Raw genomic sequence first — 19,886 nt, 5'->3', positions numbered from 1 at the left:
AAGTTATTAGCAACAACAAAACCCTCCAGCACGCCCAGCTAGTAAGTGGTAGATCTGGGGTTCCAATCATGCTGCAGAACTCAGAACCTGGAGTGTCTGCAGGGCTTCTGTGTCAGGGGAACTGTCTCAAGTGTTTCTGGGTGTCTCCTTTGTTGCACTTTCTCCAGAAGGTCTAGGGAGAAATATGGCATCATCTGGATACCTGTCCCTAAACTTCTCTTTGATTCAAGGTTTGTTTCTTCGTGACTTTATTTGAGGATGAGCTATCCCTGTGTTGGGTAGTGTCATCTGTCAACTTGATAGACTCTAGACGGGCCTGGGAGGTGGGCTCTGGAGATGCCTGTGTTAACTGATGTAGGAGGCCTCATCTTAACTGTGTGGGACTAGTTCCTGAGCAGGTAATCCTGGCCTACACAATGGAGAATCAACCAAGTATGCATTTCATTGCTCTCTGTTTCCAGCTGTGGGCATGATGTAACAGCTGCTTCAAGCCCCTGCTGTCTTGACTTCCCTCCATGACAGAGGGAACCTTGAACTATGAGCTAAAACAGGCTGTTTCCTCCTGAGCCTCTTTGTCAGAGTATTTTACTGTCCTTGATACGGCATTTTACATCACAAAAGTGGAGAGGTGGGGCCAGAGATAGGGCTCAGGAGTCAAAAGCACTTGCTGTTCTTACAAGCAAGGACCCAGGTTTAGTTCCCAGCACTCGCATCTGGTGCCTTACCTGTAACTCTCGTTCCAGGGTATCCAACGCCCTTCTTTGGCCTTTTCAAGCTCTGCACACATGTGGGATACATACAGACAAACAGGTATACACACATACACTAAAAGTAAATAAATAAACTTAAAAAGTTGAGGGCAGACGTACCTCATCTTTCCTATCCAGTTGTTTCACATCTTCCTCAACAAATGTAAGTTTAACACCCAGTACATTAGCAGTACCTGAGGAGAAACATGGTGGTGAACTAGCACAAAAGACAGCATTTGCACCCATAAAGTGAAAACAATGATTGCATATTGTCATGGAGACCAAATTAGACAAAAAATGGCATTAAGAACACTGTGCTCAGAACAATAAGTGTGAAACACATTTCTGTCACTATTATACCTTCCACAACTTAACCATCTCCATGCATAGTGGAAGAAACTGGCCTCTGAACACTAGCACAAAGTGAACAGGAAGAAAAGAAAGGAGATCGCGTTTCTCATTGGACAGCACTTGGAGTTCATAAATGACCCAAGCAATGAGGCATATCCCAATTCACTGACAGCTGACCTTGCTAACAGGCTGGTGGACCCCACCCCCTCACATCTACAGAAACCACAGTGGGCTAAACTGCCTCTTGTTCCCTAGAGCACAGAGCTGCTCCAGATGATAAGTCAAGAAAGCCACACACTGCTCTTAACTATGAACTATGAAGAGTGCTGCTCAGGAGTGCACACTTGTGTCTCTGTTAGACTGTAGCCTCTACACCTACCTTACTTAAACCTCCACAGCTGCATCTATTCAACACCCTGCCTGACCCCAGGGAGCCTTTGCTTTATGCTTTTATTTTTTAATCTGCAAAGCTGGATGAAGTCTTTGTCCTACTAAACTTCAGGATTATCATGGCTAGAACTGGAAAGGGCTGCTGCTGCACTTGCCATTGTGAGGGGCAAAGGAGAGGCACTAGACTTTTCTCTCTATCTGTAGCCATGGTGGCCTCATAAGGATGCTTGTCAGAGTGAGTTTATGAGGCCAAAATTGTAATGTAAGTTTTCCAAATAGCAGCCACACACTATTGAAGAGCTTCCTACTCTGTGCACCTGACTCACTAATGCAGAAATAATGTAAACAGTTACTTTCTGTCCATTCCTAGTATAGTGTAGAAGGGAATCCTGGAGATGAAACCACACAGACATTAGCAAGCAGTTTTCAGAAAGTGTACATCACAAATACTCCAGACATGGTATTCACATCCACTTCCCCTGTCCTTGCAAACAGTATCCTCACAACCAGCTACTCATCACTCCTTAAAGCTAAAAAGACAAGTACATGCAGACAGAAGTTTCCTGTGTCCCACAGCCATTCAGTCCCAAATAAACACACAGGGGCTTATATTAATTACAAGCTGTTTGGTCTGTGGTCCAGGCTTATTATTAACTAGCTCATTCATTTTAAATTAACCCATTTCTATTAATCCATGTTTCACCACATCTTGTGGCTTTGAGTTCCATTACACCTCGCATCTCGAAGCATCTCCTCTGACCCCACCTTTCTTCTCCCGGCATCTCTCTTGGATTTCTCACCTGGCTGTCTCCCATCTTGTCATAGGTCAAAGAAGCTTCTTTATTAACCAATGGTAGCAACATATATTCACAGCGTACAGAAAGACCATCCCACAGCAATTACAGGTGGCTAGTTCTCCCGAGAAGGACTTTCAGGCAGAGAAAGAAGAAAAAGTATAGATCGAAAGCCCTGCTCTAACAAGTGGCACATCACTGTGCTGAGGGCCTCTACATGGGATGACCCATGTCACTTCATGGTCCACTTCCATAGACCATCCTCAGGACACCCTGGAGGCCACAATAAACAGAAACTCTGGATGGAGTGAGGAGTTAAGTGAGGTGAGAAGTAAGAGGCTCAAATGATGGGTGTGAAATCCATCTCTGCATTCCCTGACCGCAAAGACTTGTCTCTGCTGCTTTCTGGGAATGCTTGCGGTGTCAGCACAGAGGCCCGTTTACAAGTTAATGGGTGCTAGAAAGTATTAGCGCCTAGGAAGCAGGATGATTTTAATATCCTGGGCAGTTTCTCAGGAGCATCACAGTGGTGCTTTCCGGGAGGCTTTTTGTCATTGGCAGCTGCCCTGAATGCTCAGGGGGTTTACAGTATCCCTGGCTGATGCTCAGGTTCCCATTTATGACAACTAAAGATGTTCCCCCACCTTTCCAGATGCCTCTTCGCATATAGAAACTATCCTGAGAACCACTGGTCTAAAGCAACAGAAAAGAGGATTCAGGAATCTTCAATATCAAAAAATCTGACAGTAGAATCTCAGACAGAGTGACTAAAATTTAGGCACAGTATCCAGAAAAGAGGATGAACACATCCATCAGGTTTCCACAAGTCAAAAGTTGGCCTAAATCAAAGTTATATGAGAAACTGTCAAATGAACAACACGTAAGTAGTTTCGAGATGCAAACTTCAGGTCTAGCAGGTGGTAGGAATTCAACCCTGTCATCAGGACTCAGTTTCTCTCCACTGTTGAACGCTGCTCTGCTGCATAAAGGCGCCTCCTTGTGGTGGCAAAGTGCTCAGCCCTCTATGTCTACCTCCCATTGGCTCAGTCAACCAGTCAGGAAAGAGCATCCTGCAGAATTCTAAAGGAAACAAATTCCCACCACGGAGTTTCTTGGGACCATCCTAGAGCACATGTCCATCCTCAACTCAGCAGCACTGAGGGGATGTCCAGTAGTGAACCACCGAGTGAATGGATCTACTGGAATACAGAAACCAGGAAGAGGCCAGTCCCACCCCACAAAACTTAGATTAATGTTGGGGTGCAGAAAGGTCTTCAAACCCTCAAGAAAATGCTGTTGCTTGGGTGGGGACAGACACTGGCCCTGACAGGCAAGCCTGCAGCCTGTGCACGGAGAAGCTGGGCGTCCATGGGAGAGCAAAGTCAGAGCCTAGTGCTGCCTCCGGGACACCTGCTGCTCAGAGGGGACGCTGCTTAGAGCTGTTTTATTTAAATCCTTCTTGGCCAAGAAGATTCTGTGAGTACTTATTAAACATGAAGAGGTTTATGTATTCAAATAGCAGCACTAATCTTCGCCCTGCCTGCCTCTATTTGCATGCCTTGGCTTTTCTTTCTGCCCTTTCTAAAGCTCCCCTCAGGTAAACTTGGGCTTAGACCAGGCCCTCCCAGCTAGAAAACAGTCACTTCCTATTTTCTGCTGCCCCCAGCCCCTGACCTGTGGGTCACACACTGGGATCTGCTGACCACCATCGCCAGGCTAGGAACAGGAGAGGGAGAGAGTACCGCCTTACCCTGGTCGTGGAGGGAGATTTCAGCCTACCACAGCTAATGAGCAGGCTGTGCCCAGGAAAACCTCTTCATGCCCAGTAATGTATGTAAGCTGAAGCATCTCTGAGGGCCCATGTCTGCTGAACTCTCCAATGAATATGCTGTGTATTTCTCTGTAGACTGTCTCACCCCATCAGCCCCAGGTCTCTTTGGAAACTTCTGCCTCTGGTGCTTCTTGTGTGCTAAATGCATGAGTTAGACAGAAATGAAATGAGTCTGGTCAGCACTCATAAAATTAAGTTTGTTTTTCAGGGTTCCTTAAGAATACTGACTTGGGCTTGTTTGGGGCAACCTCAGCCAGTGGGAACAGAAAGTAGTCAGCGTCAGGGTCACTGATCTCAGGGTTCTGACAGCTCTTGGGGGTAGGATCCTGGATCCCCTAAAAAAGTGACAATAACATCTGTTGGAGAGTCTTCAAATACATACATCCCTAGAGACAAAATAGAGCTACTCATTTCCAAACATAAGAATAATCGGTGAGTCCCAGCACACATGTAGAATGCCCTCATAGGAGACCTCAGCCTCTTTTGTCATTTCCTGGCCTGGTTCTTCCCCTGCACAAGCTTGCTGGCCCTCTTCAGAGCATTAAATAGAGCCTCACCTCCATTCATGCTCTGCACAGCAGCGTGCTAAAGGTTGCAGATCTGTGTGTTCACAAACCTAGCTCTGCTTCCTACCAGTTGTGACCCAAAGCCAGTTTCTTATGTCTGTCATCCCTAAAATGTGGTCACACCTGCCAGCTTTTACTGTCATTTACCAGGGAGGCCACTGTGACATGTGACCCTGTTGTATTGTTTCCAGGTCTTTATTATGTGAAAACTATCTTTGGTTCCTGCATCTGCCACCATCTCACACCTCTTCCAAGGCAAGCTTCTGGGGCCCAGAGCTCACAGCAGGCTGGCTGCTTTGTGTGTCAGGCAGGGCTGACTAGGCTTTCTGTTTGGTCTTGTAGCCTTGTCCAGCATGGCCACCTCTGTGCCTTATTGGTTTCCTGACAAAAAAGCACTGCTGTGTGTCACAAGAAGAGCTTGCCACAAGCAGGATGGCTTGACCCTGTGTGTCTGTGCAGCTTCAGCTGTGTTGACTGCTTTATGTGACAATAACAGTGAGTGTGTGTGTGTGTGTGTGTGTGTGTGTGTTTGCACTCATGTCTAGCAGAGTGGGACAATGTTGCTATTCCACAGTACACAGTATTTACACACATATGCTGAGAGCACACACAGTCTAGAACAGATGTTTTTGGAGGAAAGGCAGTCTGCTCTAGGGACTGAACTCGATTAGATTCAAAACATCTCTCTCCACTGAAAACATCTCATGGTGACATCACCCCACTTGTTCTTCTTACTTCATTCCTCTGTCGCCCATGGGCTGAGAAAATTCTATTTCCCTCCTCAAATAAATAGAGTTAGCTCGGGAACACATGGCTTGTAGAAGGGACCTAGACAAACCTTCCAATTCTTTGGGGGATGCTTTCATAGTGCCTTTAAGTGTATTTAGAACATTTAGCATCTGAAGATTTGGCTAGTTTTATGGGTATTTAATATCTATATTCAAGTTTCAGCTCACGTCTCAGGGGTTCATCCCATATAAAATATCTTATCTGAGTAGATATAGATATAGTAGAAATCCATTTAATTAACAAGCAATGTTAGGCGTTTCCTATTAGTTCATCTCTACACTGAGAGTTGAGGATAGCTATATAAATGAGCCATTGCTGAAACATAGAAGAGCTGATAAAATAAGTAAGCCCCTAAGTGCATGAACTATAAAGCCATAGTATGTGAGCTTACAAGCCCTTCGGCATAAAAGCAGTGCACCCAGCCCGAAGCTGAGCTTTCTGGCCCTTCATGTCAGCTGTTAACACCAATGCAAGCACGGGTGACAGCTCTGACCCCACTGCTGCTGTGGACAGGTAAGACAGTACAGGTGAAATACCCCACTGCTCGGGCAGCCGGCTCAGAAAACAGGGAGTGTGGTCCCGAGGATGCGGCTGCCAACCAAAGGAGAAAGGGTCCTCAGACAGGAGCACCTCTTGCTTACATCTCCACTTATCCAGAGCCCAGCTGCAGTTGTCACGGATGATTCTTCATATGTGAAAGGATTTCTGACCTTGGCATTCATGAAAATCACAAGAGAACTCCCTGCCAGTAGTCAGTCACAGAAGTGGAAACCCCCTGCACCTCTCACCAACATCCCTTCCCACCCTTCACCTCGTATTACAACCATCTTTATAGGATGGAAATTATTTTCATTAATAGCAATTTTCTGAAAAAATAAGCATTTATTTTCTGTTTACTTTTTTGAAATAGCATATTATTTAGTAGGAGTTGACTGAAATTGATAGAGGAATTGGGACAAGAACAATCTTTCACAAATTACATGTTTAGGAATCCTTAGGTGGGTAGGTATCTAGGTATCTAGGGTACCAGGAGGCTCACCACATAAAGCCATGATCCTTAAAGTGATGAAGGGGATTCGTTCCATTTCTGCCATGACTATTTCTTTTCTTTTTTTTTTTTTTTTTTTTTTTTTTTTTTTTTTTTTTTTTTTTTTTTTGGTTTTTCGAGACAGGGTTTCTCTGTGTAGCTTTGTGCCTTTCCTGGAACTCACTTGGTAGCCCAGGCTGGCCTTGAACTCACAGAGATCCACCTGGCTCTGCCTCCCGAGTGCTGGGATTAAAGGCATGCGCCACCACTGCCCGGCCATGACTATTTCTATAAGCAGTATAAATCTCCTATGGTATAAGCATGAGCTTAATGCTGTTTGTCACTGTGTTTGGTGGAGGGACACAACAGTTTCGGGCTGAACTGAGAAGCTGATACACCCTGCTGGGCAGCCATAAGATCTGTCTTCTTCATTTTCAATGTGGAATGGAAATAAATGTTTTACTTCTGTTTAACTCTAGAATGTGCTAATTATCATCCACTGACCCCAGTCATCTCTACACTGCCAACAAAAGTCTAGAAGGTGATATTTTAATGTTCTGGCCAACCATCTGAGCTCCTCGGTGACTCATTATTTTTGTTTGGTTTGCCCAGAAACAGATGCCCTCAGGACAGGAGTCAGCAGCATAGCACAGGGCCCCTCAGGGGAGTAGGAACTAGCTAATCAGAGTGTTTTATGTAGCCAGACAGCTAAGTGGGCATGCTGTACACAAGCCTGGGAGAACACTCCGGTAAGACACTAAAACTGATACCACAGGATTTCCTAGCTCTATGTGTTCTGAATTAATTACTCCTCAGATACACACTCAAAAGATAAACCTAACTTAGCATCTTGGCCTGTGATCATAATTGAAAATAGGGTAATTACAGGCATAATTAATTAGAGTGTGGTAGGTTAGATTTTAAACCAATAAGACTAGTGCCATTACAAAATGACCATGGGCTGATGCAAAGAAGGAATGCCCTGAGTATGGAGGTGGAACTTGGTGAACACTGAGGATTGGAAGCTGTCTCCAAAAACAGAAAGAGACAGGGAAGAATGTACCCAGAATGGCAGAGCCCAGCATCATTTTAGCCCTCAGAATTTCAGAAAAGTAAATTTCTGTTATCTGTGGAGCTTTATACCATTTTTTTAAAAATTAGTTTTTACAAGTTCATACATGTATACAGTGTACCTTGAGCATACTCATGGCCAATTTTCACTTCCCTCAAATTCGCTGAAACATGCTGCCCACCCACCTTCATGCCACCCCCTCATTTATAACACACAGAATCTACTAGTGATGTCTGCTGGAATTTTGCCTGATCTACCTGTAGTGACTTTGTATAGGTTTTCTTCAGGCAACTTAGCCATAGGTAGCTGTAGCCACAGTGAGCCCATGAATACAAGAGTCAGATCATGTCCATTATTTTCACAGCCCTCCAGTTCTTCCCCATTCTCACTATATTCTCTGAGTATTCCTATTACTTGAAGTCCCCAAATTTGTCATCTCTTGTTACAGAAGTGCTAGAAAACTACCACATGGAAGATATTGCCTCTCTCTCAGTCATTGGCCAAGCACTGATCCCACAGAGACTTGAGTCCTCCACACCTTCCTGACTGTCATGTCTACTAAGAACAGAATTTTGAGTTTTCCAGAAAAATCTGTTACACAGAGTGAATGGAACAAGGAACCACTATATAGATTCTGAAGGGCAGAGAAGAGCTTTTCCCAGGCAGCCTTGTGACAGCACTTGTACTCCGTAGACCACAGTGACAGAAAAACATCTGGTCCAATGGTGGTGGGATTGTTCGTGATCTTGAATGCTCCAGCATCACCCGGCTTCCAGCTAGAGGCAGCCGCCACATGGGTTTCCTGTCTACATCATATGGAGCAGATCTGTCTGGTTGTCCAGTCTATTTATAGAATCTGAGAAATAGATATATGTTTATTTAAAAATTTTATGCAATGTATTTTGATCATGTCTTCTCTTCTCCTGACTCCTCAGAGGTGTTCCTCACCTCCCTACCCACCCAATTTCATGCCTTTCCTTTATTTCTCTTTTAGAAACAAAAACAAACAAAATCCTACGAAAATGAAAATCAAACTCAACAAGCAAAAGACAAAAAAAAATGGAATTTGTCTTGTATTAGCTAACTACTCCTAGGCACAGGGCCTATCCTGGAGTGTAGTTAATATGCCCAGTGATGCTCCAAACTGAGAGAAAACTTTGCTAGCAGGTTACAGGTAATTTTTTTAAGGATAAAATTTGAGGGCAGTTTTTAGTGCTCCAGAGACAACAGGAATCAGGCTTTGATGGTCTTGTTGCATACTCTGTTGCCTTACCCTGCTATCATAGCAACCTGACAAGTGGGTGCTGGCTTCTCATTCCCAATTTGCAATGAGGTAAGAGCTTTCAAGAATCTGAGCAGCCAGGCTTTAACCACCAATGTTTATAGTATCTCTATTCCTTCCTTTATATGGTGAAACTATATAAACTCAAACCTCTGCTTTTCACAAAGTCATTTCCAAAGTTGTGTCCTGAAAAGAAATTCTTCAACAGCCACTAACACAGGCTTAGCCTGTTGGAAGGGGACTGTCAGTACTGTGAGACTTAGACATGTGCCCCCAAATGCTGACCTTGCCAGGAAAGCAGTTGGGAGAAGATGCCCTAGGGAGAAGTAAGGATCCACCTACCACTAACCATATGTCAAGCTGTAATGAGGCAGCTTTTTTCCAAGAGGTAAGCATTCACAGAATTGTCACCTGTGAGCATATGGCCATTGGGATAGAGGAAAAGACCTCACCATTCTGTCAAGTGTTAAATACCACTTGCTAAAAATACTCACTGTTCATGTCATCTTCCAGTTTCTAGAAGAAGGCAGTGGTGGCTTTTTCCTATGCAGCTTTGTCACACTCTACAAAGTGAGCCACTGTGTTCAGAAAAGTGCCTGACCCAACAGTGGGGGATCTAAGAGGATGAGCACGTCCTCCTAAAGTTGTGGCCTAGATTATAGTCAACGTTTAACATGACCAGCAAACACGGAAAAAAGGGGTTCAGCTTCACTGAACATCTAAGAGCAAATGGAAACCCTGTGACATCACTGGAGCTCACTGAACAAGACTGAGATGGGAAACCACCAAGTGTACACATGCAGAGTGCAGACACTTCCACACAACCCCAATGGAAGAAGCATAAATCAGCATTCTCCGAGAGTCTTGACCAATCCAACTGCTTTTATAACCTGACAACCCCAACTTCAGTTTACCTAACCAAGATGGCTGCCCATGTTTACCAAAACATACATGAAGAGTTCATACCTATGTTAGCCGTACATATCCCCTAGACCATGGTTCCCAGGACCAGCCATGCTGGGACACATTAGACAATGTAGTGTACAAACAGCCCTGGATAGTAGCCAAGAACATTCATTAAGGATTCATTAAAGATCCTGAAACTGATCTTTACTGCTCTGCCGTGTAGACAAGGTACCTATGCATGGGTTTTCATGTCTAACATGAAGGTCGTACCATTTCCTGACCTATTTCAGGTAAAAGAAAACTTAACTAAGGTTCCCCATCATGGTGCTCAGGATCAAACCCAGGGCAGCAGGAATACCACTCAAGCACTTGACTGCTAAGACACACCCCTGACCCTTACTATGCTTTTCAAGGAAGAAAATTAAAAACAAAGAAAGAAAAGAAAAGAAAAATTGGGCTCTAAGGGTGGAGTTGGCTTTCACTTGTGATTGTTGAGGCAGATGGCATCCCAGTCATCCAGCTGATCTGAGCAGGCATGGGGGGCGTTGCAGGCAGAAAAAGCAGAAATGAAGAAGACGCAGTTGACTGGCCATGTCTAAGTTACTTCTTCCTGTAGCCAAAGCAGAGGGGATTTCTGCCATGGTGCCTCAGGCTGATGGGGCCTCTGCTGGCCAGCTCTTGTCATCTGCCCATTTGTGTGAACACTGAATCTTACCATGAGTGCTGCCATATTGGATTGTTCAGCTGGGGCTAATGCAGCAGAAACCAAGACATTTGATCAACCAGTTAATCAAGTGAGGCAGTTAGAGCAATATCAAACAGAGTTAGTGTTCCACAGTGGAGGTGCCTATCAAGCCATCCCCCACTTTATATTTATACTCCTAGTCTCAGGTACATTCCAGGCAGACTTAGTCCAGGTGAATTCTATATAAACATCTCAAGTCAATGGACCAGTAAGCATTCATGGAAACTATGAAAATCAAATCCACTGGTTTATAAATGCTGATGTTAACTGGTGATGGAGATAATTTCTTTCTGACTGCTGTTATGGACTATTTAATAGCAGCAATACATTCTCAGAAATGAACTAGCTGATGTCATCATGCTATGAATGCCATAAGCACACAAACCTCAATGGCATCCTCTTTCTACACCAGGCTGTGTAGTGTAGCTGAGGACTCCTAGGCTACAAGCCTACACAGCATGTTATTGTACTGAAGACTATCTAATATTGTGGCATAGTGACAAGCATTTGTAAAGAAAAGACAGAGTAAAAAGATGTAATAACAGGTGAAGAATGGCAGTGCTATGCTGAGACCTTGCCACAGGTAGCCTGCAGAACTATAGTTCTGGCTGTGTCCAAGTGGCAATGAACAGGAAGGCTTCAGATTGACTGTACACTGCAGCTCACTCATGTTGAGAGCTGCTGGTAGCAAAAGGCCATGGGAGTGTACAGAGGTGACAACTAGTATTCAGAAGGTCAGCCTATCAGAACCAAGGATTCAGGTGGAGAAAACCATCATGCAAGGCATTTTGGAATTATTGCCTTTTGAATGAATGGGCTGTTTCTTATTATAAACTTCTTGTGCAATAACAGCTGTGATATCTCCCCATTACCATGCATTTTCATAAAATGTATATATGTAATCTCATGATTACATCTCAGTTTTATGGGCATATATATCTGTGGGTGGTCAGGAAGATGACTTTTCATTTAGCTGTATAATTTTGATATATAGAAAATATACTAGGATATGCTTCATAGTCAGACCCATTTTCCCACGAGACTGTAGACACTGAAAGTCTGCTCTGTTCCTTTTGCTCAGACTAACACAGAAAATAATAATCTCTCCTCAGTCTAACACAACTGCACAGATTTAGCTCATTTTTACCTCAGAGCAAGTTCAAACTAGACTAAAGGCCTTTGTAAATAGATCATAAGTTTAAAAGTTTACAGTTATGCACAAGGTCATAGTTGCAGACGCCTACCAAGGCTACTAACACAAAACACCCTAAGGAAAGCCTGCCAAGTCTGCTGATAAAAAGCTATGTCTCAGAGTTTGTGGCAATGGCACTGTGGCCCCTCCCTCTGGTCCTGAGAACTTAGAACCTTGTGTTACTATGTTAATGGCTCTGCTCCTTATCTTCTATTCTAGGATGTGCTAGGACCTTGAGGGTTTTGAAACTTTTCTCAGGTTTTCAAAGAGTCTCCTGTTAGAAATGTAAGGAGTCAGGCAAGAGTAGAGCTAAGAATGAGAGCTGAAAAGAAGCTGTAGATTTAGAGAAGCGGTAGACAAAAAGATAACAGCAGAGAGATCTAAGGCAGAGTTGAAGCTTACTTAGAACAATAAAGTGATGGACTGAAAGAGTATGGTGTGAGTAGATTTATTGATATACCCTCAGATAGGTATATTCATTTGATATCCTTAACATTAGATAACTGCTGCTTGTAAGTACCTTCCCTGGACTCTGGGAGAAAGTTTTTTGGGGACAGACACCTGAAAAGCTTTGGATACACTCAAGAGTTTTCTTCACCAAGGCTATGCTAACTTTGAAAATGGCATCTTTCTTTCATAAGTAATAAATTAATTTTATTTCACTGCAACCTTTTACTTTATAATTTTTATTTTCTTTTAGTTTTGTACTTTTTCTACTCACACAGCTTAACACACAAATGCATCTTACACTATGCAAAACTATAATCTCTTCTTATGCATTTCTTCTATGAGTTTTTTTTTCTATTTTTAATTTGTTTTATTTTTAAACATGTTTTTTAAAACAATAACTAAGACACATATTAATCACAGTTATATGGCACCAAGATGTCCATATCACTGTTTCCATGCCTCAATTTCTCAATCCCTGGAAGGTCCCCAGGGGTTATAAAAGGCATGTACTACTATAACAACAAAATCTTCTAGATCCTTCTTGAGGAACCTGTCTGAGGCTGTCTTCAGGGAAGGGTAGGCTTTCAGATGTTTGCCTCAGAGGCAGCTTGGGTCTGTTTTTCTGCCCACCCTGGCTTTGTTGGTAACTGGATCATGCACCTGACCACCCCTCTGTCACCAGGTCTCTCTGTGCAGGGCCACGATTCTCAGAGTTCATAAGAAGCTCATAGACATCAACACATCCTCTGTTGAACCCTCACTGAGGGCTTTCCTGGGGGTCGCCTCTTCTCCTGTAGTTACCTGTCTTTTGCTTTTTTTTTTTTTCAGTTGTGGACTTCTTTTCAGATTCCACCAGTCCTTAACTAACAAACCTCTGGAAGTGTCTCTGAGCCCCGAAGGCCACCCTATCCTCTATCCAGATCTGAAGGGTAAGGTCATTCTACATCAACCACACCTCTTTGAGTTTTTGCAACCTCTCCATCAAATCCTCCAAGCTATGGATGAGCCTCTCTGTCTTCAGTTGCCATGAACGAACTTGAAGACATCATGCCAAGGCCGAATGAGGTTTATGCTGCAGTAACAGAGGATGTATGTTCATTTAATGCCTGCTGTGCAGCAGTAGCCTGGGCAAAGACCATGTGGGCAGTAGGCCATAAACATTGCTGTAAGTCCTGAATTAAAGAGATGGTACTTGGAGGCAAGGATCACTCCTTTGATACAGGGGGGAAACATTATAAAAGGAGAATTGTGAGAGCATGATTGGCAGTAAGCAAAACCTCAAAAATGGCATCGTTCTGTAGCCAGTCCTCATTTCCCTGGCCTAACAGTTCATGCACCTCAGAAAGCGCCAGGATCATATTGCTCCTATAGTGTGCTGGCAGTGTGTGCTAACTGCCATGTAGGAAGGCTTCTACCATGCCAGGTCCCTGAGGGTTTCAATCTGTCACTGATTGAAACACCATTACTCAGCACATGGCTGAATGCATTTCTGAACACCTCCCTTTCTAATTTGTTTAAATTAAATTTGGGATGTATAAAGTGCTTTGGTAAGCAAGTTGTATTTTGAATTCAATATATTACATACATTATTAACTATATGCATATCCAAACATTTGTTTAGTCAAGCCTTTCATTTATTTTAAGCTTGGCTAATCTAGAGAAAGGTAAAAAGTTAGCATTTTTAAGACTAAACTACTGCAGAAGAGAAAAAGCCATAATTTTTTTTTATCATATCTCCAGAGTCATGGCTGACATTTCTATAGCAAAAGGAACAAGAAACACAAATGTATTTAACTGAAGTTTTGTATGATATGCAGTTTATTTTCATTGTTTACTTGATGAAGGAAGTGGGTAGCCATGGAGAACTGCCAGACAGTAATGAGTATAAGATAATGGTAATGACTTGGAGGTCTCAGCAAGGCTTAGTTGTTTACACTCCCTGCCTCTCTGTACATCCCTTTCCCTGCAAATGGAAGCCCCTGTCAGAAAGATCTCAAAGAAAATGGGGTTCAGTGACCTTCCTGGGTTTTATGGCTTCATTTAGGAAGAGAAATTCTACTTTTTTGTGTGTGCAGTACTGGAGGCCAAACTGAGAACCATGTATGTGCTAGATAAGTACTCTACCTCTGAGCTACATCCCAAGATCAAAATCTACATTTCTTTGATTTGGAGGAGGGAGGAGATGGAGATACAATCAGACTGTTTGTTCCTTCATTTGTTTGTTTGTTTTTAGCTAACCTTTCTGCTTTCTTTCTGCTCCGAAAGAACTAAACATGCCATGGAGCACATGAGGTATCGTATTCTTGGCACTAACACTGCCCGTTTGCCTTGAGGTCTTAGCAGAGAACAAAAGTGCACTGTATTTAAGTCTTATTCCCCCAGCAATACATGCCCTTGATAGCTCTAGGTATTCAACCTTTCCACCAAGTGGCAGAACAGATTTTTTAAAATTGATTCCATTAGTACCTTCAAGGTAACATTAATATATTTCGCTCTTGGGAATCCTGGCATTGGGGATTGGATGTTTTAGGCCATAGCTACATGTCAACCTCAGAAACTCCATGTACTGGGCAAAGTGAGAAGATGAGAACTCACTGAGAACTTTCGCTGGGAAAATGGAACTGATGGCTGTCCTAGTGCTGGGTTCCATTAAGAAGAGCGTGACAGCCAGGTAGAAAGCTAGGGCCATGGGTCCCCAGTACTGTCTGCTAAAGAGCAAGCCAAGCTGTACACACGATGGAAAAATTACTAAAACTCTAGGGGAAGTAATGGGGCTTATAAGAAAAGAAACACTGCCATATTACAGAATTTGGCTCTGCTGAAAATATTTCCATGGCCATGACCATGGAAACTCTACATTGAGACACAACATGACAGAGCTATACTGTGTAAAAGGTAAACAGGGAAACAGAAAGAAAATACACATGCTCTGGGTCTCAACAAGGAAAGGTGGTAAAAAAAAAAAAAACAACTATCTTAGAAGTCTATTTGCCATGGAGATGACAGCTAAAATCTAAAAGAGATAATAGCTGCAAGGATTAAGAATTCAGATCAGGGACCCTGCCAGCTCCAACTGGACCAAGAGGTGAGTGACTGTTTTCCCAGCCAATCAGTCTCTAGGCCCTAGCCCCCACCCACCCATTGCAGCCCCATTTGCAGGTTATCAGGGCTGCTCACCTCCCCCCACCCCACTGGGCCCTGTAATCTACCAGCCCCACTCTATCCCCCAAACACCCCTGCTAGGCCTCAGTAGCTCCCTGAGACATAGACTCTGCCAGCTCCAACTGGACCAAGGGGTGAGTGGCTATTCTCTCAGCCAGTCAGCATAGTCTCTAGGCCCTAGGCTCCTGAGCACAACCTATGCTCCTCCACCCCCACCTATTGCAACCCCAGTTGTAGTCTATCAGGCAAGACTCCTGCTGGTAGGCCTGGCCATCACCACCCCCATTAGACCCTTTAAGTCCCACTCAGTCCCCCAAACCCACCCATCCCCCAAGACCCCAGTGGCTCCCTGAGACACAAACACCACCATCACCAATTGGACCAAGAGAGGCTCCCTGTGATGCAGACAACTCTTGTGTTGCTTGGATGCTAACCACTCCCTTGGGGGAGAGGGTAAAAAGGCATGACATCAACAATACAGACAGCAGGTGTCTGTTGAAGGCAAATAGTGAACTCATTTATTCAATAACAGGGAAAGCCTTATATATCCCCCTCCCAGCACCCAGTCTGTGTGGCTATCCCTCATTGGCTGGGCATGATCATTAACTCTGACAATAACTGGGAACTCTGACAGTGACCATGAACTCTAACAGCTCCTGTGGCTAGGCCCTCAGGCAGACTCCTGTTTGGCTCATAAGGAGTACATTATGTGCATGCCTTGGCAACTAGTCTGAGCTAATTTTCTCAACCCTATGGGCCTGTCCTACTACATATCCACCCTTTTATTTTATTACATGGGTACTCCGAGGGAGTCAGAGTTCTTTGGTCGAACCTTGTTGTCCCTGCCTCAGGGGGACTCAGCAACTGGACTGTGCCTGTCTTAGGTTGACTGCCCAAACAAGCTCTTACCTATCTTTGACTACCAGCCCTTGAAGAGCATTCATCCCTGGGAAGTCACCCCAGGTGGGGAGGGCCAGGCAGTAACTGAATTTTAGAAAGCCAGGCATGCAAAACCTCCTGTGGAGGACTATGAGTTGGATGTCTAAGAGCTATTAACACTTATAGAGCCACTTTAGTGGCCACCTGTTATTGTTGTATGTGCTGTAGGAGACACTTAAAAAGGAGAAAGATCTTTATATCATGCCAAACATTTTCAAAAAATAGAGTCAAAGGCTATAACCTGTGCTCTTGTCTGATTTAATTGGAAAATTTCATGTGTTTGCAGTAATGGATAGTATAGAAACTTAGCTGACACAGGTCCTTAATATATTTAGCTAGCTCCTGGCCTGCTAAACTAATGTTCCTCATCTTAAAAGGCATCATACAAAATGAGGAAAAGCAAGGCTCCATAAATCTTCAGCCTTTAGAGGCGCAATAAGAGCAAGAAAGGGGAGTATATACATTACCCATCCTAGGTTATTTCCTCCTTGGTGGAAGCAGGCTGACCTATGTCTAAGTGAACATCTCTTGCTGGGACCCATATTGACATAGTGGCACTCTGAAGAAAAACACAAGCATATCCTCTCCCATGGGTTAGTAGGGGGCTGGCAGCTGTCATTGGAGGGAGATAGAGTCTCTCCATCTCACCAAGGGAAGTGATGTGTTCCTTGGCAGAGACACCCAGTGCTTGTAGGCTGGGCTGAGCCCCTTGTAGGGCCTTGAGGGCCAGGTCTGAGATCTGTTGAACATAGGTATTCAAACCAATCTGTGCCTGGTACACAGGATGGACATATTTTCCATGCCTTGTGAACATATCATAGGTCACTGGGATGTTAAGAAAGATGTTTGTCCAGGCCTGGGATTCTGCCTGATCCTCATAGGCTGATTTCCAACTGAGAAAGACTGCAGGATCCAACACAGCTTTAAGCAAATGATACCAATGGAAATATGTTTGTAACTTCATCAACTATTGAATAAGGACCTGCTGAAAGTAAGGGGAATCTGAGCCTGACTCATTGGCTGCCTTCCTGATGAGGGAGAGATAAGCTATGGGAATAGGAATCCAGGGTTGGTCTTGGGTGTTTGGGCCCACATTGACTGGAAAGGCTTCTATGGGCCTATGGACTGACAGTGGCACAGGCTGTGAGGGTTGTAAGACCCCTGACACTGTGGGATCAGGATCTATCCCTAGTGCATGAGCTGGCTTTCTGAAGCCCATTACCTACAGTGGGACATCTTGCTCAGCCTTGATGCATCAGGGAGGGTCTTCCTCCTGTCTCAACTGAATGTACCAGGCTTTGCTGATTCCCCATGGGAGACCTTACTCTTTCAGGGGAGGAGATGGGTGGCATTGGGGGGAAGGAAACTGGAGGCAGGGGAGAGGGGTGAGAGGGGGGTCTGTGGTAGGTATGTAAAATGGATAAAACATTTCTTAAGTAAATAAAAAAGAAGAATTAATAATGAAATAAATCAGGATCATAGAAATGAACACCTCTCTTTGAATACATTATATTGTCATGAGACCATGAAAAAAAAAAGAATTCATATTACAGTACTTGGAGGTAGCATTTTCATTATTAGATTTGAAATAAAATTTTACTGTAAGACTGTATACATGTCTTATTCTGATTAAAATACTAACTTAAAAATGAGTTCATGGTTGGCCTTGTTGAGTCCTAGTAGTAAAACAAGGGGTGGGGCAAGATGGGTAGTAGCATTTTATAAATTAAAATGTTGACATTTATGGATAATCATTTGAGTCCTCTGGGTAGTTTACATTCTGCCCCTAAAAGCTTGGTCACCAAACCCATTCCCCCACTATGGTGAAGCCTGCCTGACTTAAGACACTAGAAAAAAGGTACAGAATCTTTTCAAGCTATGTTTTTTGTTTAAGAACAAACACTGCATTTAAATTCTAAGACTGTATCTGACAATAACATAATCTGATGGCATTGTTGCATCCCATCTGCTTTCCTAGGAAAGCCAGGAGTTCTTGGCCACTTGAAACTGCTTCATGTGACTTGCAATAGTCTATGAGAGGAGAGGAGATCACTCCCCCAGACACCTGAAGTTCTAGTTGTTCTATTACACCTGCAGCTCTTTGGTCTTGCTAATGAAATGTCCCTGGCTAGAAAAGGCAGAACCAGTTATTTGAGATGGCAAGCTGTTAGAATAATCGCATCACATCTTCTTCTGCTCTCCTTGGAGGTGGCAGAGGGCAGGGTGGGGGATAGAGATCATGAGGGCTGCTTTCTTCTGCTCTTCTCACTCCATTTGTGCTCACTTGATTGGAAGAGATAAACCTTCTTTCAGAAAAAAACTAGGCACGGGGTGATAACAAGAATGAAAATGGAGCAGTCATGCCTGTAGATCATCATCCCAACTGGAACAAAGAAATCCAAGCTAGAACTATTAAACATAGAGACCAGGCAGAGGTAGCACATACCTTTAATCCTTTAAGCATCAGGAGGCAGAGATTCATCCAGATCTTTGTGAGTTCAAGGCCACACTGGGAACAGAGCCAGGCACAGTGGCATACACCTTTAATCTCAGCACTAGTTAACCATAGAGCTCTGGAGCTCTGTACAGACAGACAGGAAGTGATAGAGCTGGGTGGAAAGAGGAAGTGATGTAGCTAGGTAGAGAGAGGAAGTAAGATGGCAGGGCACAGGAAGGTATACAAGGTATGAGTATACAGGAAGTATCTCTCTCTTGGACTAAGGATTTCCTAGGGATAAGAACTTGTGGCTTGGCTTGTTCTATTCCTCTAATCTCTCAGTTTTTACCCCAATATCTGGCTTCAGGTTTTTTATTAATAAGACCATTTAGCAATTTGTCTTACATGTATATGAAGGCAATCTAAAGGAAATAGCTAAATAATGAGGTAAACAGAGTTCCAACTGGCCAGCTCTTGTCACCAAATTAAGCTCACAGAATCAGAATGATGTTACATCTAGTTGAGTTGTTCGACAAAGGGCTACCTTGTGAATCCCCAAATAACCAGATTATTGCCAAGTCTATAGGTTGCTCTCCACAAACTGAGAGCAAGGCCCCATTGTTGAAAACAACACCTGAACAATCCAAAAGAAAAACAAACACCAGTCAAGCCACAAACTCTTTGATCTACAATGGTGTCCTGTCTTCAAAACATGCTAGGACAATGGTGGCACAAAGCTTGTGGGAGTAACCAACCAATATCTGATTTGACTTAAGGCCCACTCTCTGAGATAGAACTCATAACCAACACTGCTTGGCTGACCAAGAACCAAAGACTAGATATTCCAGGGACCCAGAGTAAAATTAAATCAAATGCTATTGTTCTAAAAAAAAAAAAGTGGCAATAAAATTACATTCTGTTATACTCATAGATCATTGTCTTGCTCAGTCATCCTCAGAGAAGTTTCCTCCTGCAATAGATGGAAACAAATACAGAGACCCACAGCCAGGCATTATACAGAGAGTGAGAGACCTTGGAACACTCAGCCCCAAATGGGAGATCTCCATCAAATCCCTCCCCTCAGCTCTGGAAACCCCAGTGAAGAGGAGTCAGAAAGTCAGTAAGAGAGGATGGAGGACTCCAAGAAACATGGCCTTCTAAATCAACATGATCGATGAATATATGAACTCAGAAAGACTGCGTC

The 19,886-nt window shown here is 43.6% G+C and overlaps 1 pseudogene; it reads left to right on the top strand.

Annotated features, from left to right (window-relative positions):
• The first annotated feature begins 6,055 nt into the window (after positions 1-6,055).
• LOC102923593 (small ribosomal subunit protein uS5 pseudogene) overlaps positions 6,056-19,886 on the top strand; it is a 51,379-nt pseudogene continuing 37,548 nt past the window's right edge.

This window comes from Peromyscus maniculatus, chromosome 9 (assembly GCF_049852395.1).
Source record: "Peromyscus maniculatus bairdii isolate BWxNUB_F1_BW_parent chromosome 9, HU_Pman_BW_mat_3.1, whole genome shotgun sequence".
Classification (NCBI taxonomy): domain Eukaryota; kingdom Metazoa; phylum Chordata; class Mammalia; order Rodentia; family Cricetidae; genus Peromyscus; species Peromyscus maniculatus.
The sequence above is the reverse complement of the archived record's forward strand: the minus strand, read 5'-3'. Positions and strand labels throughout refer to the sequence as shown.